Source organism: Phascolarctos cinereus, unplaced genomic scaffold (assembly GCF_003287225.1).
Source record: "Phascolarctos cinereus isolate Bilbo 61053 unplaced genomic scaffold, phaCin_HiC Scaffold_4;HRSCAF=312, whole genome shotgun sequence".
Taxonomy (NCBI): Eukaryota; Metazoa; Chordata; class Mammalia; order Diprotodontia; family Phascolarctidae; genus Phascolarctos; species Phascolarctos cinereus.
In genome coordinates this window covers 186,784,915-186,811,481 of record NW_027555847.1, presented here as the reverse complement: position 1 = coordinate 186,811,481, position 26,567 = coordinate 186,784,915, and the positions used below count along the sequence as shown (strand labels likewise).

Genomic DNA, 26,567 nt, shown 5'->3' with positions numbered 1-26,567 from the left:
GAATAGATTAGGTACATAAGATATAGGCATAAATGACTATAATAATTTAGTGTTTGATAAACCCAAAGATCCATATATTTGAAGTAAAACTCACCATTCAAGAAAAGCTGCTGGAAAAACTGGAAAGCAGTCAGACAGAAAGTAGTCACAGACAAACATTTCATACCATATACTAAGATAAGATCAGCATGGGTACATGTGTTTGACATAAAGGGTGGTATCATAAACAAATTAGGGGAGCTATGGATACCCAAATAAGAGATAGAGAAGATCCACAAGTAAAATGGATAATGTTGATTACATGAAATTAAAAAGGTTTTGTAGAACCAAAACCAACCCAGCCCAAATTAGAAGAAAAGCAGCAAACTGGGGTGGGGGGGGAGGAGGGAGGGAGATTTGTAGCAAGTTTCTCTGATAAAGACCTCAATTTCTCAACTGTGTGGGAAACTGAGCCAAATCCGTTAAAGAGCCATTCCCCAAATGATGAATGGCCAGAGGATCTGAACAGGCAGTTCTGAGAAGAAATCAAAATTATCAATAATTTTATAAAAATGCTCTAAATCAGTAATAATTAAAGAAATATAAAATAAAGCTGCTCTGAGGCACCACCTCACACCTATCAGATTTGCTAACATGACAGAAAGGAAAAATGAGAAATGGTAGAGGGGATGTAGATAAATAGATACATTAATGCTCCATTGGTAGAGTTGTAAACTGGTCCAACCATTCAGGAGAACAATTTATAACTATGCCTAAAGGGCTATACAACTGTGCAATACCACTGCTTTGTCTGTATCCCAGAGAGATCAAAGAAAAAGGGAAAGGACATACATGTACAAAACTATTTATAGCAACTCTATTTTGGTAAAAAAATTAAGGGGATGCCCATCAATTGGAGTATGGCTCTGCAGTTTGTGGTTTATAATTGTCATGAAATAATATTTTGCTTCAAGATATAATGAAAGAGTTGGCAAGACTCCCACAAACTGAAGCAGAGTGAAGTGAGCAAAGTTAGGAGAACTTTGTTCATAGTAATAGCATTATTGATTAATGATCAGTTTTGAAATACTTAGCTACTCAGATTGATAAAATGATCCACAGCAGTTCCAAATGTCTCATGAAAAAAGTGCTCTCCACTTCCAGAGTGAGAACTGCTGTATACTCTGAGTGCACATTGAAACATTTTTTAACTTTATTTTTCTTGCTTTTTTTTGGTAATATGACTTATATGGAAATATATTTTGCATCACTTCAAATGTATAATGGATATCATATTTCTTGCCTTCTCAGTGGGTGGGGGAGGGGTTGGAAGGAGCAATAGAATTTGGAACTCAAAATGAAAAGTGAATGGTATATTGAGCTAGGAATTTCTCTTAGTAGTCCATTAACTTGATTTTCATTAATTGTACTCCTCTCTCAAATGAAACTGTTTTGTTCGTTGGGCTCACTCCTCCAGTTTTTCGAGGTGTCATGAGTAGATATCTGTAGATGAAATAAGTACTGTGACGTAACAGATCTGTGATGTTGTAGTCTTATTTATAGTTTCTGGTAGAAGAGTGTGGTTATTAAAAGCAAAGATAAATAGAAAAGGCAATTTATTTAATTCAAATTTTTAAAAATAATGTTAGTCATTGTGATTATTATTAAGATGAAAGGTACTATGATGTAATGATGGAGTTGGAGTTTGGAAGTTGTTTTAAGGATCAAATATATCTCTCCATATATGTATACACATACATACACACATATATACATATACGTATATATAGTATTTTACAAATCTTAACACATCGTGTCCTTCCTGTTAGCAGTTTTTTTTAATGTTTAATGTCTTTAGGCTATTGTTCAGGTGGATAAAATGACTGATTTTTGTAAATCAGTAAAAGTATTAAAATGTAAACTCCTTTACACTAAACATCTTCAGGGTAACTCCAGTGACAGACTGAGATATCTACTTCATTGTGTACCCTCTGGGTTTGTTTTTAAAGCAAGATCTCTGAATCTGTGTGTACGTTAAATGAAGGCCAGCTAGCTTAGTTACTGTTGGTAAAGCTTTTCACCAGATTGACTATGGAATCAAAAGTTTTTGGCCGTAGCAACTCTCAAAAAACATCTGCTAGGCATTGGAGGCTTGAGATCCTGTGTCAGCAGTGGATAGGCCCATGTTAGTGAAATCACAGATTCTTCAAATACTGAAATAAGCTAAATATAAAGTTCTGAGAGCTGAGTTAATGAAAATTAATTTAAAGTTGAAGAATCATGGATAATATCATGGAGGAGATTTCATCTGAACTTACCTTTGAGGGCCATCAGTAGGCATAAGTAACGTGGGCTGGATCCTCTAGAGGTAGAGAGCTTGGTGAACAAAAGTGTGGTGTTGTGCAATATATGGATCAGTACTCTGGAGGAGGCTGTGTTTTCCTTCAGCACTGTGTAGGTGGTATTATAAACTAGTTATACTAAGTAGTTCTAAAGTAGGTGAAACTTATAAGACTTATGATGCTATAATTAGAAATTCCACGCTTTCTTTTTCCTGCTCACTCCGTCTCAGTTCTGTGTCATTGCATTTACCTCTGTAAGGCAAAAAACAGAGTTTGGGAATATGATTGGCTATTTAGAATAAGGCTGCATTGCAGATGTTCCTACTCCACCTCCTACTCTCACTTCTAGCCCAGGTATCTTAAGTCACCTGGCCAAAAGCTTGTTGCTCTTCAGATCCTTCACAACCTAGATCCTGCTGACCCTTCTTTGCCTCGATTTACCTCCAGGCTTATAGTAGGTTACAACTATATTGTATTGGACTCTAACCTTGCTCCCTGAAGTCTATATCCTAAAGCCTTCTTAGCTTTGAATCTTAATTCTGACTTTGTTGCAGTATCCTTTTTACATAACTAAGTAAAATCTCTGTTTTGTTTGAACGAATCTGCGTCTTTATTCGTTATATATCCGGAGCCTGAGAGAGACTGGCTCAGTCAGAGCCAATCTAGAACAAGATGTGAGTGCCAGTGTCTTCAGTAAAAAAAAAAAAAAGATGATTTAAGCTTCTGAGTAGTTCCATGCCATGGCATACTTTGTATTTTGGCTCTCTGATATTTGGTAGAATCCATTTACTCTGGACTCTCATAAATACTAATTTACCTCTCCTCAGCTCTTTGGATTTTATTGCCACTTAGACATATAGTTGACCTACTTGGTATTTAAATTTTAACTATCTTTCTATCTTGCCACTCCCATGCCCTAGGTAGGAGTTATCTTTTCACTTATCAGGGAATTTCCTTCATCAGGGGATTTTCTGCTTTACCAGTACCTACTTGCCCTGCTTGCCTGTTTGAACTCCTCAAAGATTAGAGGTTAAGTTGGGAGGGGCAACTGCCATTTGTCTAAGCAGTTGGTTAAATGAACCATGACAGTGTGATAGAAACTGTCTCAGACCTTTGAAAAACTTGCCATGGGAGTGTTTGAGATCTTAAAAGTCACAAACCAGCAGGAAGCTGTGGCTCTGGCCCCAGATAACACCTAATGTCTTATCCTTGGTTTTTTTTTCTTTTGCTGAGTACATGGAAAATTTCCAGTGTAACTTATTTATGTACCTTAATCCTGGTCATTCCCCAGAGACCATTGACGTGGTGTACTATCTGATAGAGCAGGACTATCACATCACCTCAAAACTATGGCTAATAGCAGCTCTTTAGTGGATATTGTAAATGGGTTTCTTCAGAAACTCCAGGAGACTTTGATTCTTTCCTTCTCTTTTGCTGGTTGACTAACTAGCAAATCTTCTAGCTTTATCAGGGAGAAAGAAACATATTCTGGACCCTAAGTCAGAATTTAGCATGGAATGCTCCTGTACTGGTACATTAATATTTAGAAAGTTTAGTAGTACCAACTTGAGATGAATTAGCCCTCATGGGGATCATTAACAAATTTGATAAGCATGTCTTCGTCTTTACTGGTATTCTTTTTGTCTATATCTATAGTCTCTCTTCCTTTTTGTTTTTAAATAAATTTTATTTATATCTTTTGTTTTTAGATCATCTACATTTTCCATTCACTTCTCTACTTTTTCTGAGCCATACCTTATAATTAAGATTAAAAAAAAAAGCAAGAGAAAAAAATAAGCAAAACTACCCAACATATCAGAAAGTCTGTTATATACAATATAACACATCCACGATCCCCAGCTTTTACAAGTGAATGTGGTCTAGGGGTCTTGGGAACCCTGAAATGAAAGAGCAAAGGGCATGGGTCTGCCCCGAAAGAATTCGACCACTCAAGACTTTTTTCAGTCCAAGTAGTTTATTAAAACACCAGTTGGGATAGGCATGATTCCTAATGAGTCTATGCTATTTATGATGCCGATAGAAGCGGGCCAGATTTTAAGAAACTGCTCATTTAACGAGGAAAATCTGGATGGGATCTGTGGGTGGCAGGTAGTCTTGGGTAGTCAGGAGGTAAGAGAGTCAGGGTCTAGATGGGTTAAGGAGTAGCAGGTAGCTTGGGGTGGCCAGGTGCAGACATTGAGGGTCATAATGAAAGGGCAGTTAAAAGTATTATTGACTAGGATGGGTGATACCTCAGGTAAAAGTCAGGGACTGGTCCATGTGGGAAAATCCAGGGTCTTTTAGGGGTCCATCATTAGTACCCTATCACAAATAAGAAGGGAGAGGCATCTTGTCATTTCTTTTGTTCTCCTTTTCAGAATTCAGCTTCAGTTTTGTTCTTTCCATTTATATAATTATATATATAGTCATTGCATATGCTTTTATTGTGGTTGAGCTTCACTTTGAAAATATCTTCTATGCTTCTCTGTATTTATCATTTCTTACAGCAAGTAATAGTCAATTACATTCATATGCTACGTGTTTAACCCATTTCCAGTGGATTGCATTTATTTTGTTTCCAATTCTTTGCTACTTCAAAAAGTGCTTCTGTAAATATTTTGATTTATGGCAAGACCTTTCTTTTTTGTCACCCACCTCTGGGATATATGGCTGACAATGGAATCTCTGAGTCAAAGTTGTGGACATTTGAGTCACTAATTCTCATAATTCCAGATTGCTTTCCAAAATAGTTGGATCCATTCACAATTTTACGACCAACAGAATAGTGTGGCTGTCCTTTCCACAACCCCCCCCCCCAGTTTTTACTATTTTGACCTTTTGTCCTCTTTGCTGATTTACTGAGAGCGAGGTAAAACTTTAAGCTTGTTTTGATTTCCTTTTCTCTTATCAGTGAATATTGGAGCATTTATTTATATTATTGTTAATAATTTGCAATTCTTTTGAGAACTGTTTGTTTATGTCTTTTGACTACTTATCTGTTGGGAGAACTTTTTTCCCTTTGAAACCCCTCTTACATATATTCAACATATTGCATTCCCTGTGCCAGTTTCCTGCTCAGAAGTTTTCTGCATCTTCAAAATCAAATCCAAACTAATCAGTTATAATCCAGATTCTCTGTTTTCTAGTTCCATTTTAACATTTTCATATAAATACCCTGCCACTCTTCTGTTCTAACCAAAATGATCTAATCAGTGTTCACTGAACTTATGCATATTTTTACCTCTGTAGTTTAAATCTTCCTCAGTCTTCCTACCCTTATACTTAGCTTTGCATGTCCTTTAAATCGTTTTATTTGTGAATTTTTTTCATACTATGAGAGATGAGCTCTGAGAAGTGAAGCCTCCTCAAAGGTCAATAATTCTTGATTATTGCTTTCAAAATCCTCCCCCGCTCAGACCCTGTTTTTAAGCACATAACAGAGAGAATAAGTCCTGCCCCCAACCTGAGCTGTTTGCCCTTAGCTTCCCGCCTTTTTTTCTTGTCTCTGGGATAAGGGAGAAGGGGATTGGGGAGAGGAGATTGCAGTGGATTTCATTTTCCTAGGAATTAGACCTAACTCATGGGGATTTGGCCCAAAACCCCCTCCTGATCATCACACCGCTGCTACGTCAGCATTAGGTTAACTAAATAAGGACATGTATATTTGGATTGGCTATACCCTGTTTCCTTCTCTTTGAATTTTTGAGCCTAGAATGTAAGTAAGCCCTCCTCCCAGTTAATGGGATAGGAAGATTTTCTTTTGCACCTAGAATGTAAGCCTGCCTCCCCAGCCAATGGTAATAAGGGATAGTGGTGGTGAAGGTTTTTTAGAGTATATAATCTCATTTTGCTTTCTGTGCCTCACCTCTCTCCTCCTGGAAGTATACCAGGGAGCAGACGCCCCTTCTCGCCAGATTGTAATAAAAGTAACTTTTGTTTTCCACCTTGAGGAGTCTCTGGGTTTAATTTGGGTTAGGTTTGCTGTCCCACACAATACCACAATTATTTTCCAGTATGCCACCTATCCTATTGAACTCTCCCTGGTAACATAAAAACAAATCACATTTGACAATGTATAGAACATTTTGAACCTGTACTTAACTATTTGTGTACTGACAGGAAGGATATTTCATCATCTATTCTCCAAGACTAAGGTTTATTTCAGTTATTCTGACTTCAACTACTTTTTAGTGTTGTTTTCTTTTATATTTTTGTAGTCATGCATATTGTTCCACTGGTTGTAGTTACTGTCTTTTGCATTAGTTCATACAAGTCTTTTCTCATTTCTCTGGATTATTTATATTTGTCATTTCTTATGGCACAATAGTATCTCATCATCTTCATATATTACTGTTTGATCAACTATTTCCAAATGGTCTATGCATCCGTCTTTGTTTTCAGGGTGTTTTTTTTTTTTGGCTGCAGCTAGAATAAAAGGAAAAAATACAAATTCTTAAAAAATGTATTAAACATCTAATAAAGTCTGACATGACAAAATGTGTGGATTTGACAGATTTGTGACCAAGAGCCATTCCCCAGTTAATACATGGCCAAGGGATACAGACCGACAGTTTGCAAATTAATAAATATAAACTATCAGCAACCATCTGACAAAGTCTACAGAGTTGCTTAATAGAGACATATGCATTTTACCCATCATTCAGTAAATATGGAAAAATTGTTGGAAGAGTTATGTTAAAAAAAAAAAAAGGCTTTTCTACATGGAACTCTATGAATTTGACCATCATACGATAAAAGTTATAAAATTGTTCATACCCTTTGACCCATTCATCCTGTTGCTAGGTTTATACGTATTATTGAGAATGAAATGAAAAAAAGACCTATGTATAAAAATATTCATAGAGAAATGTTCATAATAGCAAAAACATGATTTTAACACAAACTTGTCCAGGATTACAGAATAGCTGAAGAAATTATGGTGAATGGATATCGTGGTTTTGTGGATAATGATTAATGTGAAGAAATAAATAGGGGAAGACATATGAAATGATACAGAGTGAAGAAAAAAAATTATACACACTGACAAGAACTGTGTGAATGAAGGCTAAATGAAGAAACAAAATTCAGGTTAAATATAAGTGAACTTCATTTCCATCACTTTGCTAAATGATACAGATTTCCTTTTATTTTGACTGATAGCACAGTATCTGTCATACAGCAATGTAAAATTTATTAAGTGATTGAATTTTTATTACCTACCTAGTGTGTTCTAGGAGTCCTCAAATCTTCATAGGTCTTTGTTTGAATAACCTTCACTTGTGGCACCTGAATTTCAAGAAATACTAATTCATTTCTTTCCTCCTTCTTCCTTCCTTCCTTTAGGGTTCTTCTGTCTGCTTATCCTTCATGGGAACAGCTCATAACTGTTCTCTCTTTGTTACCTCAAAGAAGCTCAGACAAGGTGAGACTTCCAAAGGATAAAGCCTTATCTTCTCTTTGCAGCATGTAAATATTGAGTCATCATCTAGCCTTTTCATTCTAACTGGATTTTTTTACTTTTATCTAGTTTCTTCAGTTTAGCACATTTGTCTTGCTTCTTTCTGATTTTTGTTGAATGAAAGATTGACAATGTATCATCCTGCTTAAATTGCAGTTATCTTTACAGGACTTGATCCTGGGGTACACGCTCTTTTCTTTTGCTTTTTGGAAATCATATTTCAACATTTCCCTTTATTTCTCATTGTTGATGAACAGTCCTATGTGATTTGGATTGGCATTCCTTCAGATATAAACTGCCTCCTCTTGGCTGTTTTCAGGATTCTCTCATTGATATCAGAGCTCTGGACTTTTGGTGGCAACATTTTGGGTGAGTTAAATATGGGGCCCCTTTCTGAAAGCATCCTATGAATTATATTGATCTGCATTTTGCCCTCTTTTGCAATACTTTTGGGCATTTTTCTTCTATACTTTCTTAAAATCTGATATCATATTGTTTCAGCATGGCCAGTAATTCTCAGATTATCTTGCCTCAGCTTTGTCTTTAAGATGATTGAAGAGATCTTTAGGAAGATTCTTGAGTGATCTTCCAATTTTGATGTCTTTTCTCTATGCACTAACATTTGTTGTTCTCTCTGAATTTTTGAATTCCATCTCTGCCATTCTCTTTTTCAGCATGTACATGGTTTTATTAAACTTTCCCACTATCTGTTCTAAATGATTTATTTTCTTGTTTTTCTTTATTAAAAAAATTAAAGTACTCTAGTGGTGTTCTTCAGCTCTTCTTTCAATTCTTTTATTAAGGTCCTTATCTACTCTGTTATGGACGTTCCATTCTTGTTTCTGTGAATCTCCTTATTATACCAGCATTTTTCCTCTCTTTTCTAGTTGTTTAGCATTGTTATTTCCCCTCAGGTATTAGTTATGTCCATTTACTTTGTATATTTTTTTTTCATTTATCTATATCTATATCTGTCTATGTTTTATTCCCTCGGTAGAATATAAGGTCCTTGATGGAAAGTACTGTCTTCATTTTTGTCTTTGTACACCTAGCACCTAGCATAATACATGGGTCATAATTAGATACTTAATAAATGTTTTTATATTTAATTTTCCTGGAGAAGTCTCCTTATATCCTTTTACCTTACATTGTTTGTTTATTATAGTTTTTTGTTGTTTACTCATTTCTCTAGTCTCCTCTTTTTTTTTGTGAGGTTCCTTATGAGCATTTCTTTCCTTTCTTCCCTATTTTTGTTGTCATTTCTTTAGTACATTTGGCACATTTCTTGATGTTTTGAAGTTATGAAGGGGAGTAAGACTTAGACATGACCACTTCCTCAGACTTCTTAGCTGTAAGTCCCTTCCTTTGAGCATGACAAATCACAGACGTGTATGTTAATCACTCTTTTTGTTATTTTGATTAACTGTTTTTGTTAACATACTTTGTTTAGGTTTCTCTGCTCCATTCAAACAAAATTTATTAATTAAAATTATTAATTTGCTGGGAGCCGAGGGTGAGTTAGATGATATTTGAAGTTTTAGCTACAATATGGCTTTTTTTATTCATTGTTTCACAGTCCAGCCTTTAGAGTGAAAGAATTAGTTTTTGATCCTGTATTTGTATTTGATTTTATTCTGTAAGTAATATTATTCTGTAATCATATTCCTGTTCTCTGGGTGAAGAAGCTTATATATGCTAAAGTTCAGTCTACCTCTTTCTGAAGAGAGATACATACTAAGGATGCAATTGCTGTTAAAGAAAAACTCTATTCTCAGTGCTGTTATAAAATATTTTCTTAGCATTTCCCAAGGTTAACTGTTGCAAGGTTTGTTAAGTATCTTTGAGAAACCAAGGGCTGCTGACCTTGTTCCATCTTTAACAATTAAAAGGTAATCTTACCTAATTCCCTAGTGACCTGTAAGTTCCCCTTTATCAGTAATTCAGGATGCAACTAGAGATCCATAAAATTCGTAAAAGCATTTCTTAGGGATAGAGAGAGGGAGTTGTCATTTCACTAGGGGCTATGCCCTATTTCTTTGATATAACCAGTCATGATCTCTCACTTCTGTAATGCTGGCCAGTTACATGATTTTTGTTCTGTTCTTTGCTGCTTTTGTTCTATGCTTATAAAAATGTATTACACCCTCAATTTGGGGTCCTCTGGTGAGAGGTAGAGCCATTTGACCTATCAGTTAATGTTTGGCTGCATGCCATGTTAATAAACAAGGAGAATTTGCTCGGAGAATTGCCTAAGTTTACCCTTTTGTTAAATTTCACCCATGGCAAGAGCGACTTTTATAGATTACATCTGGCATGCATTAGAGCCCTTCTTTGGCAGAGCTTTTCTCTGTGGTTTTGTTTCAGTGTCACCATTATCTCATTTTTTACCTTGAGTTTAAAAATACTGAAATCTTAACCTTTTTCCTTAACAGTTTAATATCTGTATTTTATAAAGATTGCATGAAATAAATGTAGTTATTTACGCATTTTTGGTAGAAATTTTAAACCACATTAGATGTTTTCTCTTTAAACCCCTACATTATTGTGAGTATTTGGGGAGTGGAATTTGTTAGATACTGATTCTGCCATGTGTTTTTCCAAATTGGAAACATTCTAAATAATCTTAGAGCTTTCCCTTTTTTATTAAATGTGCCAGAAATAATTCCACATCGTTTGCTTTCTTTGTTCTTCTGCAACTGGAAGAAACAACAGTAATATTTGTCTTCATTCTGTCTTTAAATGCTTTTCAATATAAGTGGCCATGGAATATTATCTTATTTGTCATACCTGGCTCATTTCCTTGTACTAAGCCATAAATAGCATCTGAACCTGTTGATTATATAACTGATTGAGTCACACTTCTGTATTGCTGTCATGAATCTGTACCTTTCATCAGTTTTGAAGTTGTTATTCCACTTAGTAGCTGGATAATTACCATTTTCTACCATCTTCATTCTAATGTTCTTTTAGTCCAGGAGTTCTTAACTTTTTTGTGTGATTTACCTTTTTGGCATTCTAGTAAAGCCAATGAATTCTTCTGAGTAATGATTTTTAAATGCGTGAAGTGATAGAATTATATTTAAATAGTTATCAAAATATTTTTAAAAAATTTACTGAACCCAGGTTAAACACTCCTGATTTGGTCCTTCTCAGTGTGTCAGTAATTGTAAAGTTCATTTATTCTGATTTTCCTCTGAGATTTTTAATTGCTTTCACAAAAAAGCCTATAGATAGTATAATAGTGATACTTTTTGGAGATTGTTTTGCAGTGGTATCACTTAGTTACTACCTCATCATATTTGGAAAACTTAACCTAGGTAAAAGTAATAATCAATAGCCAGTAGACTTGTAAAATTGCAAAATGAATAGCCTTTTGATACTTTGAATACTACTTGAGTTATATTTAAATCTCCTTAATTTTTCTCTAAGACATAATACTGTATCTTGTTATTTAGCCTGCTTATTTTCATTAATGTTTAGTTGCCCATCATAGACATCCATGGGTACAATTTTAAAGGCTCAACTCTTCAGAATTATCTTCTGGTTGCCTTTTTTTAAAAATCTATTTTATTATTTTTATTTTTTTCAGAACCTCAAAATTCATTGTACATTCTATTTGATATGTGTGCTTATCATCATCAGTTACATATTTGTCTCTCAAGAAGCAAATTTTCCCAGTTCCTTATCAAATTTGCAAATGGTATCAAAAAGGATGTTGGGCTTCCAAATTCCATTTAGCCGCTGAAATCTTAATAACTCTTGCATATTATTGTCCTTTGCTTCTATATTTAGAGATGTCCTCAGATAGACCCTACTGTTAGATTTAGGTTGTCAGGCTAACACTGCAGAATTCTTTTAGAAGACCACAAGCAATGAGGTATGAACCAATACGCTTAAACAGATTGGTCCTTTTCTTCGTCATACAGCAAATAAAATTATGTGAAACGACTCACTTTGCTTGACTTCCTATGCCTTATATCATTGTGCAGCCATTTCAGTTTTTGACAGATTTTTATAATGTGTAGTAGGTTTTATAATATATAGTACGTTTGAATGGTCTGACTCAACTCTAAATCATTCCTGCTTTATAGATTCTCTTGTGTTTATAGCCCTTAACAACTCTGAGAGGTCCTTATTCCCAGCAACCATTTTTATTGGCAAATTGAGTCCTCAGAAGTTGGCTATATCAGCTCCTTAAGGTTTTAAACATAACTCCCAGGGGTTGAGGTGATTATTCTAATGCTGTTGGCTCATATTTCCATTCCAATGTGTTCTCCCTAATATTTATCAGTGATTACTGTCCCAATATAATTTGCTAGTGCCAGTTCAGCTCTCAATAGCATTAATGCCTTAACAATTCAATATCAGTTTAGCTAGGTGATTTCTTCTCCATATCAATTAAAATCAATTAGCTTTTAAAAAGACATATTTACTAAAAAGTTATACCAAAAACAGAAATGCAAATACATCCCCACCTCCTAAAAAAGTGGGGGCACACTTTTCTATTTTAGGCCCTTGGTGGAGTGGGCTCAAAATTAAAGGAGTTGCTACAAAGCATTTGCCCCATAAAATTTACTTCCTAGAGAGGTATGATTAGTGGATAAATCTGTTTATTAGTTTGCAGGTTGTGGCATCTTGTCTCCTAGAACAAATACACTTGCTGGGCTGGATAAAAAAAATCAATTATTAGGTCTGTGCAGGTTTGCTGGGCTTAGCTTCTGTCAAACTCTGGTATAGTTCTAGGACGTGTGGTGGCTCCTCTAACCTTTCAAGATCACAGGGCTCATTCTATCCTCTATATTACTTCAGCTAAGAGTAGGAAAGAATAGACAATAGAGATAGACAGACAGCTGTATCATACTCATAGCCATATATTGGTCAGAGTGGGAAGAGCAGGCCTTTGGTTATGTCTTACCTTACTCTGGAGTAGTTCTTTCTTCTGTCACCACCAGGAAAGAGAGACTGATTGGGCAGGTTAGTGCCTTTTTTATATACACTCCATTTTGGCCTAACAGCAATTAAAAAACTTTTCATTATTGCACAGGAAGTAAATATGAATCAGTTAGAAAATACCTGTATATGTTTTGAAATGCAGATCCTCTCTGTTCCCTGTCATCACACACTTCTTGAAGCAGAATCATCTAAAATCTTAGGAAGAGAAGGTGCTATTATTATCCTCCTTTTGTGGATGAAGGAACTGGACTTGAGAGAAGTTAAGTGACTTTCCAAGAGTCACACACCTAATAAGTATCTGAGATGTGATTTGAGCCCAGGTCTCCCTGAGTTCCAGGGCTCTATTTCCCCACACTGCTCCTCAGTTTAGATGAATAGAGCATTTTTTAAGCACTGTGTGCAAAGAGTAGAAATAAAATAGGAAAGTAATACAGTCCCTGCCCTCAAGGAAATCATATTCTAATGGTAGAGGCAACCCATGTGGAAAGTTTCAGCTTCTAATCAGATGGAAAGGTCTCATGGTCCTTTTTGGCAAAACAATGATAATGTCTCTTTTTATTTATTTTTATTTTTAAAAAAATATTTGATTTCCCCCCAATTACATGTAAAGACAATTTTTAACATTCATTTTTAAAAATTTTGAATTCCAAATTATCCCCCCAAGACAGTGAGCAATTTGATATAGGTTATACAAATGTAATCATGCAAGACATATTTCCATGTTAGTCATGTTGTCAAAGAAGACACAGATTAAAAAAAAAAACATGAAAAAATAAAGTGAAAATAGTATGCTTTGGTGTGCATTCAGACTCCATCATTTCTTTCTCTAGATTTTGATAGCACTTTCCATCATGAATCCTTTGGGACTGTCTTGGATCATTGTATTTCTGATAATAACTAAGTCATTCACAGTTGATTATCTTGCATTATTGCTGTTACTTTGTACAATGTTCTCTTGACTTCACTTTGCATCAGTTTGTGTAAGTCTTTCTAGGTTTTTCTTAAATCATCCTATTCCTCTTTTCTTGTAGAACAATTGTATTCCATTACAATCATATACCAGAACTTGTTCAGCCATTCCCAATTGATGAATGTCTATTTTTAAATGTCATTTCCACTGATAAAATGATAAAAAGTTTCTGACATCGAACAGTTTGATAGTGCTGAGGAGTTTGGTGACAAGAATTTTCTATTTTGAATTTCAAAAGATGTGTGGCTGACGCAGCTCTATAGGCTTTGCTTCCCAGGATGATATGTATATAACTGTTCTCAAGGCTTTTTGAGTTCTTGATATGTGATTTTATACAAATCAGTGAAGCTCCCTGGGACACAATTTACTTATATCTAAAACAAAGGGCACTAGGTAATTTTCAAGTTCTTTTCAACTCTTAAATATGATGACCAGGTATTTCTAAATTTTATTTATGTTTTAAAAACAAGTGGATATTTTAGGTGCTGTGAGAGTCACAAAGCTATATATGATATGTTGTACCTATCTTAAAGGAACTTGTAATCAATTTAGGTGACATTATATAAATAAAAATAGTGAAATAAATTGTAACAAATAATATATGCCAGGAATTGTTCATATTAGTTACTATAAGAGTGTAAAGGGGGGGCAGAGTTACTTACATCTGGTGTGATGAGGAAAGACATCATGAGAGAGATAGATTTCAAGCTAGGCCTTGAGAAGTAACTAGGTTTTAGATAAAAAGAGAAGCAAAGAGTGATTTGAAGAGAGAATTGTTGGAGAGCATGCTGTGAACAAATGCAAAAAGATAGTGAAATGAAATGCAGGTTTGGAGATGATTCTTAGTTCAGATAGGAGAGAGAGAGAGACCAGATCAGAAGTTTCATTTGTATGGGGAACTCCTGGATGAAGAAAATCTTTTTGCTAGTACAGGTCAGCATCCCTGAAAATTGTTGCCCAAAGAACTGAGAGGTTAAGTTATGTCCTTCAGTTAGTAGAGTCAGAATTGTGTTAGAGATGGGACTTGAATCTGTATTGTCCTGATTGTGAGGTAGGTTTTCTTTCCACTATCACATGCTTACCACATCATTCAGATAGGCTAAGACATAATTCCTGTTTGAGAGTAGTAGTAGATAAGACTCTAAAGGTTGGGCCTTGGATTTTCAGGCCAAACAGTTTGGAATTTAAGGCCCCAGGGAGATAGGAAAGGTTTTTGATTAGAGTATTGTAATTTATTGTAATTTACTAAAGCAGTGCTTTAGGAAGATTAATTTGGTAGAGGCAAATAGAGTGGATTACAAAGAGATTATGGAGATTATGAAGACTTTAGACTTACATTTCTGGGTTGGTCTGGGGGGGCTGAATTAGCCCCCATAATATTCGAAGGCATAATGGCAAGAAGCCAGTGAAGGAATCTATTAGGAAATTATTGTACTAATCCAAGTTTAAAGTGAAAACTAGGCTTATATAGCACATAGTAAAAGAAAAAGAAGTATCAAATAGTTACTGTTAAATTACCTCTGCATGATCATAGGTAAAATATGCTAATCATTGCTTTAAGTTAATGGGAGAACAGTCGCCACAGTAGGTTGGTTAAATTATCTTGACTCTTTAGTCTCCTTCTCCTGGAAAAAAAAAATTCTTGCAAAAAAAAATGCAATTAACTTGAAAAACACAATAAGAAAGAGAGAATTGTCTTTGTTTATACCACCACCATGACCAAGAGGGAAGGAGAAAAGAATTGTTAAAGGTTCCCCAGGGATACTTTGAAACTCACAAAATAGCAGTGGGATGGCATTTTAACTCATCTTAACCCACTCTCTAAACTAGGTCTTAATCATTTTAGAATTTATAATTTGGGAGGATTTGTGTTTTTTCTTTCTTTTTTTTTCTTTTTTTAACTCTTCTAGATATGTGAAGGTTTGGGCATGTTATAAATCAGTCAATAATTCAATAAGTGGTCATCTCTTATTTGCCAGGCACTGGAGATAGAAAGACACAGCATAATACTGTTCCTACTCTCAGTTTACATCCTATCATAAATGAGATACTGTCTTTAATAAACAGTAAATCAAATAATAAATATAATACCTTAACAACCAATAAATAAATGTTTATTAATTATTATTGATCAGCAAGTATTTAAGTGGCTATTTTGAGCTAGAGAAACAAAAATGAAATTGCCTCCATATTCAAGAAGCTTACAATTTTAAAAGAGACATCATATACATATATATGCTTATACAAAATTTACACTAAATAAATACAAAGCAATTTCTTTTTGGAGAGGGGAGGCTGAAGGGATGAAGAAATAATTTATTTAGAAAGTGGCTCTTGAGCTGAACTTTGAAGAAAATTAGAGTTTCTAAGAGGTAGAGGGAAAGGTATAAATACGGTGATATTCACTGAGACCAGTTTAAAGTCACTGAGAGAGATGGTATAATAACAAATTAATCTAAATAGATTGAAAGTTTCTGTGGACAGATTTCTTGTCCCACCTTTGATTGATTCCTTGATGGAACTGGGAGATGTCTAAACCTTGCTTACACCTAGTTCACACCTTGGATTAAATGATTCAATACTAAGTAGGATTTGGGTGATTAACTCTTACCAACATTTTGTTCAGATTAGAATCACATACTGAATAGCAGAGGGTTGGGGAGCAAAGGTTTGTTATAACCCAGGAGCATAAAATGCATGTAATTATGTCCCTGCACTCAGTTACGTTCCACTGAGCCAGCTTTCTAGGAGCAGTGGCCACCCAGACATGCATTAAGTTGCTTGTACTAGTCTAGTTGAAGACTCTTACAGGTGGTCTTGGCTGAGCTTTATAGGCTAGTGCAGGGTGCTAGGATTGACTCATATCAACATGAAGCAACTGTAAAGGGAGAAGTGTCCTCAGATGCTGCAAGTGCCTGTGTCCGTGGCTGTGATTAGATTCCGGTCGAGTATGAAGAGAGAAAGAAACACGCGGGCCAGGTGGGAGGTGTAAAGGACAGACTCCATTTGTTAATCTGAGGGTTAGGGTTTTTATATCTTTAATGCATGGGAATATCACCCAAAGTAGCAAAAGCAAAGTAACAACAATTATTTTTCTCATGGGAACATTTACCAGGGAGTCACCCTGGCCTTTTCTTACTTCCCTGTAATCTTTAAGGTCCTCCTGTTCTCAAGAGACAGAACAGGGGGGTGGGGAGCCAACATTCCTGACTTACACAGCCATCGGATAGAGGAAAACTGCAGGGAAAACCTGGGCTAGCCTGTATCCTCTGACTCGTCAGAGCTGGCCCTCAACACTCAGGCTGTGTATAGGGAATTTTAACAGCACCATAGCAAGCTAGCTAAATGAAAAAATTCTGTTATGCTGGGGTGGTAGGTGGGTCCAGGGATAGAGTGCCAGGAAGATTCATCTTGCTGAGTTAAATTCTGGCCTCAGTCATCTATAAATTGAGCTGGAGAAGGAAATGGCAAACTACTCCAGGATCTTTGCCAAGAAAAGCCCAAATGGAGTCACAAAAAGTTGGACATGACTTAAATGCCTGAACAGCAACTACAGTGTGTTACACTGAGGGTGGCTCTGCCTTAGGCAGACATTCATTGCTGTATAGGGCAGGGGAAGAAGTTTTCCAGGGACCCTACTTTTGGCTACTGACATACGCTTCCTTCTCCTCCTCTCCCTCCTCCTCCTCCTTCTTCTTCTCTCTCTCTCTCTCTTTCTTTTTCTCATATATGTATATACATATGTATGTATGTAAGCTCTATGTGTTTATATATGGTAAATGTAATATATGGAATCATGATACTGAATTTAAGTCCAGATTAGTTAAAAAAAATTTTTTTGAGTGTAATAATTATAATTTTATCTTAAATAAATTAGTAAAATTGTATTATAATAGAAATAGAATTAATTTGTGGCCGTAGATAAGAATAAGATGCTCTAGTTTTCTTCTTTTAAAAATAATTTAAAATATTAAATTTATTTTTTAAAAAATTAAAATAATTTTCTTTTTTAAAATTCCTGAATTGGGCAAACACTAAACAAAATGAAGAATCCCATTTATATAGTAGACTAGAAAGAAAATTGTATATGAAACTGGGCTTCTTATGATATATTATTATTACAGTGTATTATTAGACCTAGAAGCCCTGGATTTTGTCTATGACATTCCTAGAAGTTTTCTTTTTCTTTCCTTTTTTTCCTCATGAGGAGGTGACCAGTGGATTCTTTTCTTTTTCACTTTGCCTTCTGGTTTAAGCAATTTGTGCCATTTTCATTTATGACTCTTTAAATATGGAGTCCAAGCTTTTTTATTTGGTCATAGTCTTCATGCAGTGAAACATAGATTCTTTCCTTGACTTCGTTTCCAGGTCAGTAGTTTTTTTTTATATGTATCTTATATATTTTTTTCTACTTTTTCCTACTTTTGATTTTGCTTTCATATGCCTTATTATCTGGTGGCATAATTTTCTGTTTTAACACATTCTGATTTTCAAAGAGTTTAATTCTTGAGTATTAATTTTCCTTGCTTTCTTTTTCATTTTGTATATTGTTTCATTTCTTCCTGCTACTCTTGTCCTTGTGTCCGGAACATTTTTTTCTCTGAAGTTTTACTAGGAACTGTTATAAAGTTACTGTCTTCTTTTAATTGTATTTCCTTGGGCATTTTTCAATCCAAAATTTTTTTTTATCTTGTTCATGTTTGTTTTCTGGTTACTCATATTTCTGGCTCTATTTTCTGGATTGGGGGCTTGTAGTGAGCTAAAAATTTGCTCCCTTCTTCTTCCTGTTGTGGATAGACCATGCGTGATCCTTAGTTCAGTGGGCAAACGTAGGCACTAACTCCTAAAGGAAGTGTCTGGCCTTGTCTCCTGTTGAAGTTCAGGCTCTGGATGCCTTAAGGCTAGGTTGTGCCTGGGCTGTATGCATACCAGGTTGCCACAGGTTGCTAATTCTAAAATCCCTGAAGTTTTTGTGTTGCTGTGAGCTGGGTGATTTCTCTAGCCCTGTATCCTGCTGTGGAATGGCACTGACTCATACTTTGCTTTACCCTCCCTGCTCTGGATTCTGGCAGGCCTCCTTTTTTTTTTTTTTAATTTCTGGAGTTATGTAGAAGAGTTCAGTGCAGTGTTCTTTTTAATGCATTTTTAGAGCTTTACTGAAGTGTTTGTTAGTAGTAGATCTGTTGGTCTCTAGGTCATAACACACTGACATCTTGCCATAATTTGCTTATATATATTTTTTGTGCTATAGCATAAGTTCTGTCATGTTATGGTTAATACCTTAAAAGATACTCATATCTCTTTATTGAATAATCTTTTAAAAACAGAGCATAATCCAAGACACCGATTAAGATGTACTGTATACTTAGTTGATCAAGATAATGCTACAGTTGTATTTCATGTTGCTTAGTTTGGGTTTGGTTATGAGGCACTTGTAGTAGATTGTCATTCGTCATAAACTTTGGTGATGCATTTTTTTTTCCAGATCAAATTAACTAGATAGGTTGCCATGGCCAAAGCATCTATCATCCAGTAGCCAGCCTGCTGCTGATGAACTTCTCTATAATTATTTAGTTTGAGCTCGAGAAAGCAAAAACAATCTGACATAATACAAAAAAACATGCTTAAGCCTTTTCAATATAGTAAAATCTGTCAGATTGTGTTGTGGTGGCTTTTGAGAACCCAGATTATCAGGGGCTTAACAACAGCACCCTCTTAAGATCTGATGTTGTGACAAAATGAGGCATTTAAAGTCTTTGAAAAGTCAATTAAGGGAAGGTTTTTTGGGGTTTTTTTTCTGTAACATAGCAAAGATATATAATAAGGATGCAGTGGCACTTAGCTTCTCTGTGTTGGGCCCCTTGATCTCCATACGGAAATGAATATTGTTAGCAGGGAAGGTATGGTGGCTCTCAGTCTTCAGAAATCCAGCGAGTTGGAGGGGGTTTTGATTCTACAAGTGTAACTTTTTATGTCCTTTGGGAACAAGGGAGACAAGCAAATTAAGTCACAGGCACAGCTTTGTTGCCTCTTAAGGAAAACTAAGCCCTGTTGCCCTGTTGTAAGTGGAGTTACTTACATTGGAATCACATGTGGAGTCACATCATTGATCTCTTAATTCAGATTTGATATTGGGACAAAATAAGAAATTCATATCTTGAAGAGTTAACAAAAAGAGGCTCACTTTTGCTTTAGCACAGCAAGGATATGCACCAAAGATACAGTGGCACTTAGTTTCTTTGAATACATCCCCACTTATCTCCTTATGGAAATACATTTGTCATAAAGTAGTACATGGTTCCTTGTATGGTCTTCAGAAATCCTAAGTCTGAAGGGCCCCAGCTACTCATGGCTGCTTATGCCTTTAGGTGACCAGGAAACTATGTCAGGGCTATTCAAGTCCCAGCTTTGTTACCTTTTAGGGAAAGCTAGCACCTAAGAATTTGTGAAGGAGGAGAGTTCTGGGTTTCTCTTTATGGAAGGGATCAAGTGGGGAGGAGAGCTGTATCAGGGAAACACTGGTAAATATTGATTTAGTAGGGGAAACTTGGTCCTACCACACAAGCAATGATTAAGCATTTTACAGTAGGACTTTTTCCTTTCTCCTCAGGGATTACCTTTCTTCTCTCTTTTTCTTTCTCCATCTCTGTCTCTGTCTCTCTGTCTCTCTATGTTTATATGTTGTAACCCTGTGTGTGTGTGTGTGTGTGTGTGTGTGTGTGTGTGTGTGTGTGTGTGTATTACTAGGTACAAGACATATATGTATATGTTGTAGCCATTTTGTGTAGGGTTACTTCAAAAAAATTACTAGGAACATAATATATGTGCGTAGTAATGTATATATTCTAATGGAAAATAAGAGTAAAAGACTAGTATTTTCAGTACTTAGGTATTAAGGGTATCATTGTGCCATTAACAAAAATAGAGAAGTCAGGATGAGGAGGCATATATTTTGAGGGGCATGTGGGGAGGAGAATATGAGATTAGTTGTATGAATTTGAAATGAGGCGTCAAGACATGCAAGTGGAAAATATCCAGTAGAAAGCTGGAAATATGGCTATAGAGTCATATGAGTACAGGTGGTAGTTAGAACTTATTTGATTGAATAATATTGACATGTGATAGAGTGGGTAAGGAGGAAGCCTTTGGGGATCAACTCTTTTTAGAAGTAGAGCAAGTAGAAGAAGGAGAAATAGCCATCAGAAGAAAAATTCTAGTGCCAAGGGAAGAGAGTAATAAGAAGGAAGAGGTGGTCAGTAATGTCAGATGCTGCTGAGAGGCCAATAATGATGAGTACTGAGAAACGAGTATTAGATTTAGTAATCATGACTTAATTTGAAACTTTTAAGAGAACTGTTTCTGTATAATGGTAGAGATTGAAGCCATGTAGCAAGTTGTTAAGGAGTAAGAAAGTGACTGACAAGTGTGTTCTCTTTTTTCTAGAAATTTATTTCCATCATATATGTGCATTTTAAACTTGATTCCAGCACCTTTTCTTTCACATTTCTCCCCAACTTCCACAACCACCCCTTCTATTAATTAGAATCATTTTGAAAGTGTTCATTTAATCAAACCATCCAATAAAACAAGACCTTGAAAATTGCCAAACACATCTATATTTCAGTGAATCCATCACTGGTGTAGCTTACAGTCCCAACATACCACCTCATCTGGTATGATGCTCATCATCCAAGTCCTATCTTATATCCTCCAGTCAGTTGACATTTATTGGGCACCATGTGCCATAATAAATAAAAAATGAAATCAATAAAAAATAAAATTTAAAAACATATGTGAAACAATAAATAAAACAATCTTTATTCTTTAGGAGCTCGGTTGGTGGTTGTCCTTCATTCTCAAAGAGGACCAAAATGACATCACTCTGTTGAAGTCAAGGTACAGTGTGACCAAACTGAGGTTAATCAGACCAATACGAGCTCACAAGGCTCTCCCACAGGTCAGGTATAAATAGTCCACATGAACATTTGGAAAGATGTCTCTTAAATTTTTATATCTCATGTTTCTTTTGAGCTAGTGCAATTCTACTTCGCTCATAGACCACACCACCTTCTTTGATGTGGGCACACCATGCTGGGCAGTCCTGTACTAGTGTCTCCCATGTCTCAGAATTGATTCAGAAATTCTTCAGAGAGACCTTGATAGTGTCCTTATTTTGCTTCTTATGACCTTCCTGTGAGTGCTTGCCGTATATAAGTTCTCCATAAAATAGGAGAACATTTGAACAACGTAGCCAGCCCATCAGAGTTGGGCTCTGTGCAGTAGAGTTTGAATGTTTGGCATTTTAGCTCAAGAAAAAACTTCAGTATCCAGTACCTTATCTTGTCAGGTGATCTTCAGAATCTTTCTAAGACAATTCAAATGGAAGTGATTCTGTTTCTTGGCATGGTGCTGGTATACTATCCAGGTTTCACAGGCATAGAACAATGAGGTCAGCACAGTGGCTCTGTAGACCTTCAGTTTGGTGGGCAGTCTGATACCTCTTCTCTCCCACATTTTCCTTTGGAGCCTCTGAAACACTGACCTAGCTCTGGCAGTGGGTGTGTCAGCTTCATCATCTATACATACATCACTGGAACATATACTTCCAAGGGAAGTGGACTTATTTGCAGCAATCAGAACTTCTCCATTTGCTGTTATTGATGGTTCCACATATGGATGATGTGGTGCTGGTTGGTATAGAACCTGTATTTTCTTGGTATTAATTGTTAGGCCCAAATTAGCACAAGCAGCAGAGAATAGATCCATACCTTGTTGCATCTCAGTTTCATAGGCTGCATTGAGTGCACAATTATCTGCTAACAAAAAATCATGTACCAAGTCTTCCTCCACTTTAGTCTTGGCTTGTAGCTTTTTCAAATTAAAGAATGTATCATCAGTGTGGTAGTTTACCTTGATGCCACTTTCATCTTTGTTTGAGGTGTCTGACAACACTGCTAAAAACATCATGATATCCAGTATTCTATTTTTCCCCAGTTACATGTAAAAACAATTTTTAACATTTCGTTTTGAAAACTTTGAGTTCTAAATTCTCTCCCTCCCTCCCTCCCTCCCTCCCTCCTTCCCCACCATCCTTCATTGAGAAAGCTAGCAATTTGATGTAGGCTATACAAGTGTAGTCATGCAAAACATTTCCATAATAGTCATGTTGTAAAAGAAAACATAGACCAAACAAAACCATCAAGAAAAATAAAGTAAAAAAATCTGCTTTAATACATATTCAACACCATCAGTTCTTTCTCTGAATAGATAACATTTTCAGCTGATCATCTTATAATATTGCTATAACTTTGTACACAGTACATTTCACTTTGCATCAGCTTATGTAAGTCTTTCCAGGTTTTTCTGAGACCATGCTACTCATCATTTCTTTTAGCATAATAGTATTCCATCATAACCAAATACCATAGTTTGTTCAGCCATTTCCCAATTGATGATCTTCCTCTCAATTTCCAATTCTTTTTTATTTTTTTTAGGTAATTGGGGTTAAATGACTTGCCCAGGGTCACACAGCTAGTGTGTCAAGTATTTGGTCTGAGGCTGGATTTGAACTCAGGTCCTCCTGACTTCAGGGCCAGTGCTGTATCCACTCTGCCACCTATTTCCAATTCTTTGCCACCAGAAAAGAGCTGCTATAAATATTTTTGTACAAATAGGTTCTTTTCCTTTTTTTTTTGTCTCTTTTGGGATATAGACCTAGTAGTGGTATTGTAGTATTGCTAGGTCAAAGGGTGTGCATGGTTTTATAGCTCTTAGGAAATAGTTCCAAATTGCTCTTCAGAATGGTTGGATCAGTTCACAACTCCAACAACAGTGCATTAATGTCTCATTTTTCTCACATCCCCTCCAACATTTGTCATTTTCCTTTTCTGTCCTATCAGCCAATCTAATAGGTATGAGGTAGTACCTCAGAATTGTTTTAATTTGCATTTCTTCAGTCAATAGTGATTTATAGCATTTTGAAAACATTATGATAAAAGCACAAGAGCAAGCACATAGCTTTGCTTTACTCAGTTGTTGACTGGGAAAGCATGAGAGCATTGTCCACTGTCCAGATCCCATATAAGCATGCCATCATGAAATTGACATAAAATACTGATGGACTTCTCAGGGCAATCAAATTTTGTCATAATTTTCCACAAGCCCTTAGAACTGACAATATCAGAGGCCTTGGCCACATCAACAAATATTGTGTACAGACCTCTGTTCTGCTCCTGGAATTTCTTCTGGAGTTGTTGGGCAGTAAACACCATATCAACCATTACTTGGCCCTTTCTGAAGCCACATTGGCTCTCAGGTAGATGACCATCTTCCAGGTGAAGGATCAACCTATTAAGGAGGACTCTGGCAAGAGTCTTGCTAGCACAATCTATTTCCTTTACCTTTATAGAGTTGGACAGTGGAGGCATCCTTTAATTCCTAGAAGATAACTTCCTCTTGCCATATAACCCGGAAAATTTGAGTTAGCTTTTGTATAATTACTGGACTTCCTGCCTAGTAAGTCTCTGCTGCAGTGCAGTCAGCACCAGGTACTTTGCTACACAAGAGGATCTAATGACATTTGAAACCTCTGCTATAGTTGGAAGTTCACCTAGAGAGCGATTGACTTCAACGTGAGGCATACAGTCAGTGGCTTCAGCATTGATTGATGATGGTCTATTGAGGACTCTATGGAAATGTTCAGCACATCTCTCCAGTATCATGTCCTTATCAGTCCATTAGCACTGAGTAAGTGATAGGTCTTTGGCCCATAAATAGCCTTCAGAGCATCATAAAAGTCCTTTAGATTGTTACTATGTGCATTAAATTGAATTTCATCTGCTTTCGAATCTGGGCCAAGAATTCTGCATCTCTCTAAGGTTTGCTATACTTTACTTTTGATGGAGTTAAATGCTGCCTCTTATTGACTAATGAACAATACCTCTGGTAAACCCTGTGGAATTCTCATTTTTTGTTTATCAGCTTCTGAATTTCTTCATCGTTTTTATCAAATTAGTCTTGATGTTTGTGAGTATTCTGACCCAGAGGAGGAAATGCAGTGCTGTACACCAAATCTCAGAAAGCTGCCTACTCTTTTACTGCTCCACTGTTACTAGCCATTTGTTGACTCAGCTTTTCCTCCAAATTACCGACAAACCGTCATGCTCAGAGAAGTACTCTAATCTGTTGACATTAAGTTTTATGGTAGTCATCTTGCCTTGGAACCACAGTTTTTGTTGAATGCAAATATTTAGCTTGGAGAGGTTAAGTCTTATGATCAGTCCAGCACTCTGCTACCCATCACCTTCATCACTCTCACATCCTGGCGATGCATAGTCTATTAAGTGCCAGTGTTTGCTGCAAGGTTGCATCCATCAAGTTGCATTGCATTAGGTAAATAGAAGACAGTGTTGGTGATGAGAAAGTCATGAAATGCACAAGTCTTCAGTAATAAATGACCATTGCTCTTCCTGTTTCTGACAGCATTCCTCCCAAGTACTCCTCATCACATCTGGTAGTCTGTGTGCACTCTTGCATTAAAGTCACCCAGGATTATGAGCTTGTCCTCTCTTGGCACATTGATGATGAAGGTCTGCAGGTCTTCATAAAATTTTTCTTTGACCTCATCAGGTTTTGTCATGGTGGGAGCATATGCACTGGTGATAGTGGCATGGTGCTTTTCTGTAAGTGGCAGTCACATTGTCATGAACCTGTCATTCACTCCTTTTAGAGGCATACAAGCTTGTTGACTAGATTAGATTTGATTGCAAAACTATGCCAGTTTCACACAGCTCCCCATTATGGCAGCCACTCCAGAAAAAAACATATATAGTTCCACCTTCAGTAAGCTGGCCTTCAATTTGCCAGCCTTATTTTACTCAGGATTGCTATTTAGATGTGATTCTTACTTACAAAGAGCTATTTGTCTTTCAATTGGATATCATGTTGTCCTCAGTATGTGCACATTCTGTGTACCAGTGGTTGAGTGGAATTGTCTTTGCAAAAGTTTTTGTAAATCTTTTTGTGTTTTGACCACAAGGTGGGATCACTGCCTGTTGTGGTAAGCAGGCTGGGGTTGAATGAAGCACCCAATTTTTAGGGCATCTTTTCTAGCCCCTTCCTCATCTAGGAGGTGAGCAGCTTGGTCCTTAAAAGACTGCTCAGACACTCTGCTGAATGTCACTGCTGCATCAGTCTAGTGAGAAGATGATGCTACAACCTGGGTTGTCTGCGTGCAGAATTGTTACTGTAGCTCCCGGTGTATCATCACCTGCTGCTTCATCACTTGCACATTACCATAGGACTTTGAAATATATTAAAATGATTAAGTGATACAGGAAACGTCTTTTGATTTGCACATAAGTTGGATTTAAGTGAGGTAGAGTTGTGCAAAGTCATTGGCTTCACTCTCTCTTCCAGAGTCATCAAAGTCGAGTAGGAAGACAATCAAGACAACTGGTGATGGCTTGAGATGCAGTGGATGACCTTGGCATCTTTGCTGTCTAACTAAGCTCCAAGCATTCTACAGTGCCTGCTTCAGGTGCCTTTGTGGCTGTTGGAGCAAATTGTTCTCGTCTACTCATTACCGTGGGGGAAGTCTTCATATGCTTTGGGTAGACGCCTCTCTGACTCACTGAAGAGTTTGGTACCCCTCAGTAACCTTCAGCCTGGTTTAGTCTATCTGCCAAAATAGCTTACTGGAGTGTGGCTGCCATGCATTCTATAGCTTCTTGGAGCCACAGGTTAGAGTTGAGTGAATCATGTGGCCACCAAAGGTGGAAAGCAGCCCAGCAGCTCTCATACCAGTGGTACTAGTCTTCCCTGAATATGCCCTACATCCTCTAGGAGATTATACACTATTGAAGGA

At 36.4% G+C, this 26,567-nt stretch overlaps 1 protein-coding gene and 1 long non-coding RNA gene across 5 annotated transcripts in view; one reads left to right on the top strand and one right to left on the bottom strand.

Moving 5' to 3' along the window:
- The window catches only part of AUH (AU RNA binding methylglutaconyl-CoA hydratase), a 197,635-nt gene that overhangs the window by 94,596 nt on the left and 76,472 nt on the right, over positions 1-26,567 (top strand). The gene's annotated exons all lie outside the window — the stretch shown is intronic.
- Positions 6,459-7,658, bottom strand: LOC110201188 (uncharacterized). The gene is made up of 2 exons (XR_002322417.1): positions 7,542-7,658; positions 6,459-6,746 (listed from the first exon to the last, which is right to left on the bottom strand). It is a non-coding gene; the product is annotated as an uncharacterized LOC110201188 (long non-coding RNA).